Consider the following 10,638-nt stretch of genomic DNA (forward strand, 5'->3'; position numbering starts at 1 on the left):
CTCATCATACTTTCATTATAACTCTCTTTTGTTATTTTTCATAGCATTTGATGTATGGCATCTGTCTCTGTGCTTCAGCACAATATTGTTCTCATGTCTGTAGAACAATGTTCCCTCCTTTGTCAGAAGGTTTACACACTATACATAAATCTTTTTGCAGATTTTCTAAAGCTTCTTGTTTTTCTTTTGTTATATTGCATGTTCTTTTATTGTTTCTCTTAGGGCCAGATGTAGGTAATCCCAATTTACCTATTCTTAAATACCGAATTTTACAGATTCAGTATTTAAGAATAGATGTAGATACATTTTCGGTTAAAATTACCGAATCAGTAAGATTCGGTATTTACCGAATCAGTATTTACCGATTCAGTAATTGCCATTCATTCCTATGGGCCCCCAGGCCCCTAGGAATGAATGGCAATTACTGAATTGGTAAATACCGATTCTGTAAAATGGGGGAAACATTCAAGGGGGCCAGGTTGTCACTTTGCCACCCTGTTGCACCCCTGAATCGTGCTTGTGTGCAGATGTGGCACACATACATGCCCTAAGGGGATGTTTGTCTGCCACATGGCACAGTTGAAAATGCACAGATTTGCATTTTCAAAGGTATTCCTTATCTACCCCCAACTTATAGTTGGTGGTAAATAATGTATCCTAAAATGGGAAAAGCACTAATTTGAGTGCTCCCAACATTGCAAATTCGGTAATTTACCGATTCGGTATTTTAAGGAATCGGTAATTCATCGATTTCTTAAAATACCGAATCGGTAAATTACCGAATTTGCAATTTAGGCCACCTACATCCCAAATGCCCAATACCGGTCGTTAACGGCCGAAATTCGGTAATTTAGGCCGTTACTGACCGGTATTGGGCCACCTACATCTGGCCCCTAGTTCTTAAATAGAGTAGATCCTTACTTACCGCATCAGCAATTGATGAATGAGTGGGAATTATTGCGTAATTCATCATTTTCATTGCAGACTCTGATTAATGAAATGAATTTATGAAATGTGATATATCATGTATTTGAAACTATGGGACACACCGATACACAGCATTATACTAACTATTAAGTTGTTAATTGCAAATGTCATGAATTGAAATGCTTAAATATTTAAGTAAAAGTGCAGTAGCCCATTCAGGGCTTGAAAAAGTTAAACACTTGACACCATACCAATTTGGCGGATTTGTTTATTCTGGGCTATTGTCCATTTTTGATATTCATGATTTTCACGTGATGAATTTAAAAACAACCGTTTCTAACATGTTTGAAAAAACATTGTAAAAGACGCATGCTGAAACGCTTCTGTCTGTTGCATGGTAAGTAAAACCTGTTGCAACTGCCCCCGTGAGTGCTCTTTACACATATGGATTTACTAATGTACCTTTGTGAACAGGCGACTTAAACTTAGTGGCACTGTGAAATCCTGTTTTAGCTGCTGAAGTGGGGTTAGCCATAGGTAATTAGTAATTATAGTGGCCTCTTTTGCCTGCAAACAAACCTCCTAAAAACACTATTAAGGAATACAAGAGCAATGCTGAGTGGTGGACATATGTTATTCGAGAGATTCAAAGAACGATAAGATGAAAACATGGAATAATTAGAGAACATTAAATATGGATGGATGAATGGATGGATTCATGAAAAAATCAATGGTGAAAGGATGGATAAATGGATGAGCAGAAAAGGTTTGAGTGTGATTTGATGGGTCGATAGAAGAGTGAGGATATTAATTGATGGATGAGTGAGGTATTGGTGAAAGAAACTGTTTTAGGCAGTATCAGACATATTTGCTATACTATCAGACTTTCATTAAAGGCTTGGCTCAATGTAGGGGTATTTCAATTTCCTGGTTACATCAAAAGTTGAGGATTTCCTACCAGTGGTTTTACTCTCTACATTCTGAGTTTTGGGAGGCCAGAAAAGGTCTCATTTGAGATATGTATTTTACTACGTTGTAAAACAGCATGTGTTCTCTCACCCTGCTCTGTAAAACTAAAACTCTTTACCTTTTCTTTGTGAAAATTCCTCCAGGGGAAAAATGAGTTTGACTGACTTCACTTTCAAACTTCTAATCTGAAGCATGTTGTGTCAATCCCAGATTATCTGCGTATGTTAGAATGACAGGCTTTCTGTCACTTGCAATCCAATTTGCCAGTAAAAGAGCTGTGTCCAACACAGGTCTAGGAGAGATGAATATATATGGCAGCTTATCACGATCGGCCTGATGTATCACACATGTTACCTGTGTGCCCTGTGCACCTCCACTTTTTGTTTGCTGCCTGGTGCCGGTGGTAACTGTCTCTGACTGTCCCTGAGCTCTGTCTAACTAGGACCAGGGTCAGTGATGTATTGAAATCACTGTAAAAACACACACATTCATGAGGTACACTATATATTAGGGTACACCTATTTTTGGCATGACCTACCCTATAAGTCTCTAGTATATAATAGGGGAGGGGGATTGAAACAACCTATAAGTCCCTAGTATATAATAGGGCTGGGCATTTTAGAGGCCAGCAGCCTTTTCTGCACTGGCATGTATGCACACTGCTGAGGGTCTGAGGTCATTTTAAAAACAGTCCTGTGTTGCAGCACTGCTTTTAAATGTAACTTTTGCCCCAAACTCGACTTTGGTGGAAGGGGCAATTAGAAAGTGATATTCTACAATACTGTGGCCTATTAGGTATGGCCAGGGTCTCTCCTAGGTATCCCATGTGTGGGGGTCATGTAATTTTAATAAGGTTCCTTATAAAACATGGGTTGTATGCCCTGGGGGCACATATATTGCACATTTTAGTTTGCCCATTGTCGTAAAGTACCTTCCAAAGTCGACTTTGGTGCTAAGAGTACTGTAGAGTGAGAATCTGCACTGCCTTTGCAAATTCAGAACCCCCGAAGTCTCCCCTAGGTATCCCAGTTGAAAGGGGTCATGTAACTATAAACAGGGCCCTTATATATGATACTGAATTAATGCTCTTGTCCAAGCCATTAGCATGGATCCTAAACATACATAGCCCATTTGCCTTGCCCTCGCAACCCCCTGTCCTGAGAACAAAAGCCCGGGCGTTTGGTTTGATAACTCCTTTAAATTTTACCACTAAGCAGTGAAATTGGCAGGGGCCTGCTTTGGCATTTTCAGATTGCTCAGGAAAGTTCTTCCTCTCCTTCCTATGGGGGTCAGGCGAATCCTGATCCAGTCTTTGGTCCTCTCTTGTTTGGACTATGGCAATTCTCTTTACCTAGGAGCACCTAAAGCAACGACAAAGAAACTCCAAATCACACAGAACTGCGCTGCGAGGCTGTTGCTTGGGATTCCTAAAACTCATTCGGCCAAGCCAGCCCTGAAGACCCCACACTGGTTGCCAATTCTGTAAAGGGTAAAATTCAAATCTCTGTGTATAGCCCATAAGACCCCATAAGAAAAGAGCAGGGCAATTAATAGCTTGCTTATTACCATCTACCGCCCCCAAGAAATGTCTTTGTTCAGCTAATCCTAACCTCACAATGGTTCCTAAAATTAAGAGGGTAAGAAGCGGCGCTTACAATGTAGCTAGACTCTGGAACACCCTGCCCCTACACTGGAATCCCACCATCTCCCCTTTTAAACATTTCTTAAAACTTGGTTATTTCAACATTCTGCCTTATAATCTCTCAGTCTCCCCCCCTGTTCGGCCACTAGCGCTGAGATGCCTTAGGGTAGCTATGCAATTAATAAATGCTGAATACTACTACTAATAATAATAATGATAATTTCATGCCCTGGTGATGGAGAAATTGCCAACTGCAGTTTCCTCATTGTAGATGCCTATCCCTTTAGAATAATACGGCAATAGTTTATGAATGCACAACTATCACCACTGGGGAATCCTATTGATAAATTCAACAATATGCTATTCTTAAACTTATCCTAAAACATACAGAAAAGAAGTTATGAGATTTTCTTGTCTGTAAGCCAAAATTCAGTCATCCTGTGGTCTCCCCTGATTGTTCAGAGTTAACAGGATTAGCCAGGGTGCTTGACGAAGTGTTAACTGGCTCACCCAGAGAGAGGCTGTTAGGGAAGAAGGTTCATAAAGCACGAATTTCAAAGGAGGAATATAGGACAGGCAGAGAATCTAAGGTCAATCTACCTCCAGTCCCTATCACTTAGCCAGTTGACAGGTTAAAATCAGGGATTTTAGGGTAGGAAAGTGTAGTAGCTTCTTATGAAGGGAATTCCAATAAATCCAAGGAAACAAGCAGGAGAATAAATAAGGTGTTTTTTCTCATCAGTAGGACCCACAACTGACCTTAGCAAAATCCAACCAACATCTGTCCACAACTTTGAACATTCTAGAATCAGAGATGTCACATAGAACAACATATGACAAACACTCTTCAAAGTAATATCACACCATTGTAAAAGAACAATAAAATAACTCACTACACATCCCCCTTTTTTACGGGAGATTTTTTTACGGGAGAATAGACTAACCCTAAAATATGAAGGATACATAATTAAAGGATATTAACAAAGGCTAAAAAGTACAGAAAATAAAAATAAAATAAATAGGAAATTGATACAATGATATGATACAATGATATAAAACTTACCGTCTGGGTGAAGGGGGGAGGCGAGGAGGCCCCCACTGCAGCCGCCACCGCCAGGAGTCAACTTGTGCAGTCCACAGCGCCGCCGCCCCGGGACTACATCTCCCGGCAGCCCTAGCGGCGGCGCTGCTCTTTGACACGACGGAAGCGCCAGGAGGCACCTAAAAACAGCGCTCTGCTCGGCGGAGCGCGGGGGACTTTAAAACTTACCGTCTGGGTGAAGGGGGGAGGCGAGGAGGCCCCCACTGCAGCCGCCACCGCCAGGAGTCAACTTGTGTAGTCCACAGCGCCGCCGCCCCGGGACTACATCTCCCGGCAGCCCTAGCGGCGACGCTGCTCTTTGACACGACGGAAGCACCAGGATGCGCCTAAAAACAGCGCTCTGCTCTGCTCCGCGGGACACGAGCGGGACACCGGGCTAAGCCCGGGCAAAGGGCGGGCCCTCTGTGGCCCTCAGAGGACCTGAGGAGGACGGGACGGGCCACGCCATTTGGTTCTATCGAAGGAGGAGGTACAGAGACGTTTTTATTTTCCTATAATTTCTGCTTTGTTCTTCCTATTGTCGCTAGTGGAGTTGCGCTTCCAAAGAATCATGTCCATCTGGGAGGAGCTGAATGCCCTGTGTGGAACAAAGTATGTCCCGGACGTATCAACCCCCCCCATAGTGGGTAGAGACGCTGACCAAATAAACTGCATTCCCCAGGATGTACTTTCATCCCCAAACAAATCCTTTTCTCAAGTCAACATACTGTCCCAGGGTTCTACCAATAAAATGAATCATGCTGGGGAAAAAGATACCAATGAGAATCTATCCAATGCCGATCAAATGTGCTGTAGCCCTTCATTATCCCCCTCTAACCCAACTTCATTAACGCCGGATACGGTTGGGACTAGAATACATGACTCTGTATCGCCCCTTCAATTGACCTTACTGGCTCAAATCGAGCGATTGTTAAATTCTGCTATATTACCCCTGGTCACAAAAATCAACGATCTGGGGGACAGGTTGACCAGTATTGAAAAAACAGTAAAAAGGATCTATCCACTAACTGCAAATACTGCTATGTCCATTTGCCCTATTCTCTCTACTAACTATGAAAAGCCTAAGCCCACTGCACGCAGGAAATTTCAAACTCTTGAACCCCCTCTTATCACACCCATTCCAAGTGGTTGCAACGTTATTTCTAAACCTGCACATGTCCCTCACAGAGCATCTAGGATCGTTCGAGAAAGAAGGCATCGAATTAATCTACCCCCTGAAGCCGCCCCATTCGTGACCGTTCTCTCTGGGGTCCCTGCACCTAGTCAGGACAAACCTGAAACACACCAGGACCTGCTGAACAAAGCCATCTTTTGGCTCCAAAAAACAGACCTTTACCACCTGCCCTAGATGGTGGAATCCTGAGCTTCAGGAGGGTGGGGTGGCTAGGTATGTTGCCCAAAGACATTCCGGGGGACTTGATATTAATTCAATTCAAGAACAGGAATATTGTCCCCTACCTTCGATCTTCCAAGCCCAAAGAAGGAGATGGCCCTATCCGTATCTGTGACTTGTATGACTTTTATCCTGGCCCCCGATACGATCCGTTACCAAGACAAATGTCACTGAATTATAATACTTGGTGAAAGGGGATTCCGTGTACCTTGTGTTCTTACTTTGATTAGTTGATTTGTCAAATTGATTTTAGTTAGTTTTAAATAGCCGGTTTTCTTTTTACTTTGGAATGAATTGTTGAGATATCTATGTATGTATTTCTTTTTGTCGCTTTTATGGTTTTAAATTTAAAAACCGAATAAAGCTTATTTTGATTTTATTTTGATTTGATACAATGATAATACAATATTTAATTCATGACATAATCACGAAAACGGAGTGGTACTTACCTGACTCTTCCTTCTCCATTCATTCTACCTCTACCATCAACCTCCCATTTATAGGATACTAAGGGGTGTGAAACCTGGTGAGTAATAATAGAACTAGAATCACCTTCACCAGATAATGAGGGAGAAATAGTAGAATGGTCAGAATGAGAAGCAGAACAGATGAGTTATCAGATGCAATGACATTGTCACCCACTCCAAACCAATCTGAATTAGAGTTGTCTAACGGCTGGTCTATTGGTTATTTTAACCAGAGCATTTTTGTTCCACCAACCCCTGTCCTGGAGAAGCACAGTCATACATGAAACTCTTAGAACTTGGACAGGCGCAGAAAATGTTGACTGAGCTTTTGAAACTTTCATGGGTTTTTGATAATAACCCAATCTCCAGGATACAAAGGTTTGTCAGAAACATAATTATGTTTGTAAATGTCTTGTTTTTTTAACATAGTCTCTAACTTTATTCAATTCTACAGGAACTTAAGTGGACTTCTCAAGTAACAACGCAGGATTAAGTTGGGAAGATGACATGCGACCTCTTAACAAAATAAATAGTGATACACCAGTTGTACTGTGATTTGTGATGTTGTAATTCCGAAATTTCTGGAATAAGGAATGTTTTGCATACCCTCCTTTAGTAAACGATTAGCACGCTCAATAAGTCCATTAGAGGATGGCCTGTACAATGCAACTAGTATGTGTTTGACATCTAATTTACTTAAAAACGTGTCTATTTCATGAGCAGTAAAGTGTGACCCATTGTCAGTTATAATTTCTTTAGGTGTACCCTCAGTGTAAAATAGACATTGTAAAAACAAAACAACAGAGCTGTTAACAGCATTTTTGACAAATGCAAAATAAATCCATTTAATTAAATATTTCTTGTCTGTACTCAAAGCAGAAAATGGACCAGAAAAATCTAAACCAATTTTCTTCCAAGCTCCGCTAGGCCACTGAAAAGGACAAAGAGGAGAGTTAGAAGCTTTCCAATGTTTATCTGAACAAAGACATTGGGGATATTGGTCAAAATGTGTTCTAACTTGATTGTCAATCCCAGGCCATCAATAAGTTTGTTTGATTGTATTAATGGTGGCAGTGATGCCTGGATGTCCCTCAAGAGCTAAATAAATTATAGTGTCTTTAATACCTCTTGGTGGAACAAATTTATCCTGGCGAAGTAAAATATCATTAGAAAAAGACAATTCAGCAGCAATTTGAGCAAAAGTTTTTTCTTTTAAAAATAAACTCCTTTCCATGGGCCAGCCATTTTAATAAATATTTTTTTACATTTTGTAAACAGTCATCCTCTGCAAAATTGCGAATCCAATCATCCTGTGTAATCTTATAGTTTTGTATTACATCTTCAATTGAATACACACACTCAAAATCATCCTCTGATTTGAAGGACTCATGACTATGTGGAAGTGGAATACGTGAGAGACAGTCCGCACACACATTTTTGCCACCAGGTAAATATTTGATATCAAAATTAAACTCTTGAAGTCTTGCCAACAATCTAATAAGTCGTGAAGATACTTTGTTAGAAAAACTATCACAGAGCATGTACATTAAAAGTTTATGATCGGTGTACAACTGAAACTTTGTTCCCCAAATATAAGTTTTACATTTTTCCACAGATCAAGTGCATGCTAAAGCTTCACACTCAATAGTACTACAATTAAGTTCAGCAGATGTTAAAGTACGAGACGCAAATGCAACGGTACCTTCTTGGCCATTACCAATTTGGCTTAGAACCGCACTGAGTCCTTTTGCACTAGCATCTACTATTATAATGCTCTGAACACCGTAGGTAAATAGTTTGATTGCAGGAGCATTAACAATTAATTCTTTTACAGAGGTGAAAGTATTTTGTGTTTCCATAGACCATTCAAATTTAGCATGTTTTTTCAATAAGTTTCTAAGGGGTTGTACAACTAAAGCATAACCCTGAACAAAGCGAGCATGTTATTCGCTTAGCCCAAGGAATGCTCTTAACAAATCTTTGTCAGCAGGGGAAGGAGCATTTTTAATTGCCTCAAGTAAAGAGGTTTTAGGTTTAATACCCCTAGATATATTATGCCCTAAATAGTCCACATTTTGAAAATGAAAGTTGCATTTTTTATATTAACAGTCATGCCATGTGTCTGTAAAATACTCAAAACTTTTTTCCCCAAAAATATAATGGTGTTCTAAGTTTTCTGAATGTACAAGAATATCATCTTGGAAGGATCGAATACTGGGACAGTCATTAAACATTTTGTCCATCAATCTTTGAAATATGCTAGCAGGTGACGCTAAGCCAAAAGGTAGGCTCTTATACATGTAAACTCCAAAAGGAGTTACAAAATTTGTGAGGGGTTGTGATTTGGCTGATAAGGAATCTGACGATAAGCCAAATGTAAATCGATGGTGGGGAAGAATTTGCTATGGCCTAATTTTGCTAACATGTCGTGAATTTTAGGTAGAGGGAAGGCATCCACAATAATATTACGACTCAGAAGATTCAACAGGGCAAAATATATCTTGAGAACATGATTGATCCAGATGTTTCTTAAGATCATCCCTGATGGAGAGAGGTACAGTCCGTACTTTCTGATAAAGAGGAATTACGTTATCTTTTAACTTAATCGTGTGTTAAAAGTTTTTAACTAGACCAATATCATTACTGAACACAGCTTTGTACTCATCAAATAATGTGCTTAACACAGAATCTTGTGTTCTGCTGTCACTAACAGATAGACCTGGTAGATCCCCAAGAACAACTGGTTCAGGATTCCCCGGTTTAAGTATTATGCCTAAACTAGCTTGGTCACGCCATCCCAAAATGTCACTATCATTCAAAGCTATGTAGATTTTTTGGGTGAATAACTCTATTCTTGAAGTCAATTATATCATTAAAATATCCTACCGTGATAATATCATAACCGCCAAACGCGTTAGGATTAACATCTGGGGGAGATAACTTGGTGTTAGGCCACAAGTTATGAAACGTTTTCTTATCCAAAATGGTTATTGGCAAACCAGAATATGCCATAACATCAATGGCAATGGGACCAATTAATGCACTGCAATTAGGTTATTCAACCATATTACTATCAAGAGAATTGATATGAATAGATAAAGCAGCAACATTAAGAGCATCATAAATTTCATCTTCAGTATAAACCAGATTAACTTTGCTTTTGTCTTTAGGTAGTTTTCAAACAGTGAAAAAATGTCCAATCTATTTACAATTGTTACATCTTTTACCTTGATCCGGTCAGTTAGGGTTATTGCCAACATGGAATTTAGAGCCACATCTGTAACAAAAAATTTTACATTTGCGTTCAACAGTTTTTGTATCCCTAAAACGAGCGGTGACTGCATTAATGTTACATTCATTATAATCATTTGAAAATAAAGACATGACATTAGTACTGGAATTTGTTGTAGAAGTCTCAGCTAAAATTTTTGATGATGTGACACTCAATACTTCTGGCAATGACCATAACTTCATCTAAAGTAGGATTTTTACATGTTAAAATGTGTTCCTGTATCTTCTTGTTGTAGCAATTAAACGCTAACTGATCACGAAGTGCAGTGTCAAGATAAGAACAAAATTTGCATTTGGAAGCAAGTACTCGTAAAGTGGCTAAATAGTCCTAAATAGATTCCTGTGGCAACGGTTTGCGTTTCACAAAAACATGATGTTCAGCCATTATAGATGGCTCATCTTTATATCGTTTCCCTAGACGACCTAAAGCTTTAGTGAAAACATTCCATGTATCATCAGAAGATGGATTTTGAATAATAGGTAAACTGTCAAATAGTTGTTGTACAGCATCTCCCAAATGATTAAATAAAATTGCTCTTTTCCTGGAAGGGGAATATTCAAGAGCATCTATAGCTTCCAGATAATTAGTAAAAACTCTTAACCACTTATGCCATGGAGTAGGAGGCTTACCTGGAACTTTATAAAAACATGGTGGAGACAAAATACTATTATTCGAGATGGCCATTATGAATAAAAAATCGCAGAAAATAATTGAGTTTAAACTATATTAGCAAAGAATAATAGTGAGAAACTTGAAAAAAAAACTGATGTTTTCCTTTGAATTCTCCAATGTTTTCATATGCCGGTCACACAGCATGAAGTGAATAAATTACCACAGTTGTCTCGT

Source organism: Lissotriton vulgaris, chromosome 10 (assembly GCF_964263255.1).
Source record: "Lissotriton vulgaris chromosome 10, aLisVul1.2, whole genome shotgun sequence".
In the NCBI taxonomy this organism is placed as follows: domain Eukaryota; kingdom Metazoa; phylum Chordata; class Amphibia; order Caudata; family Salamandridae; genus Lissotriton; species Lissotriton vulgaris.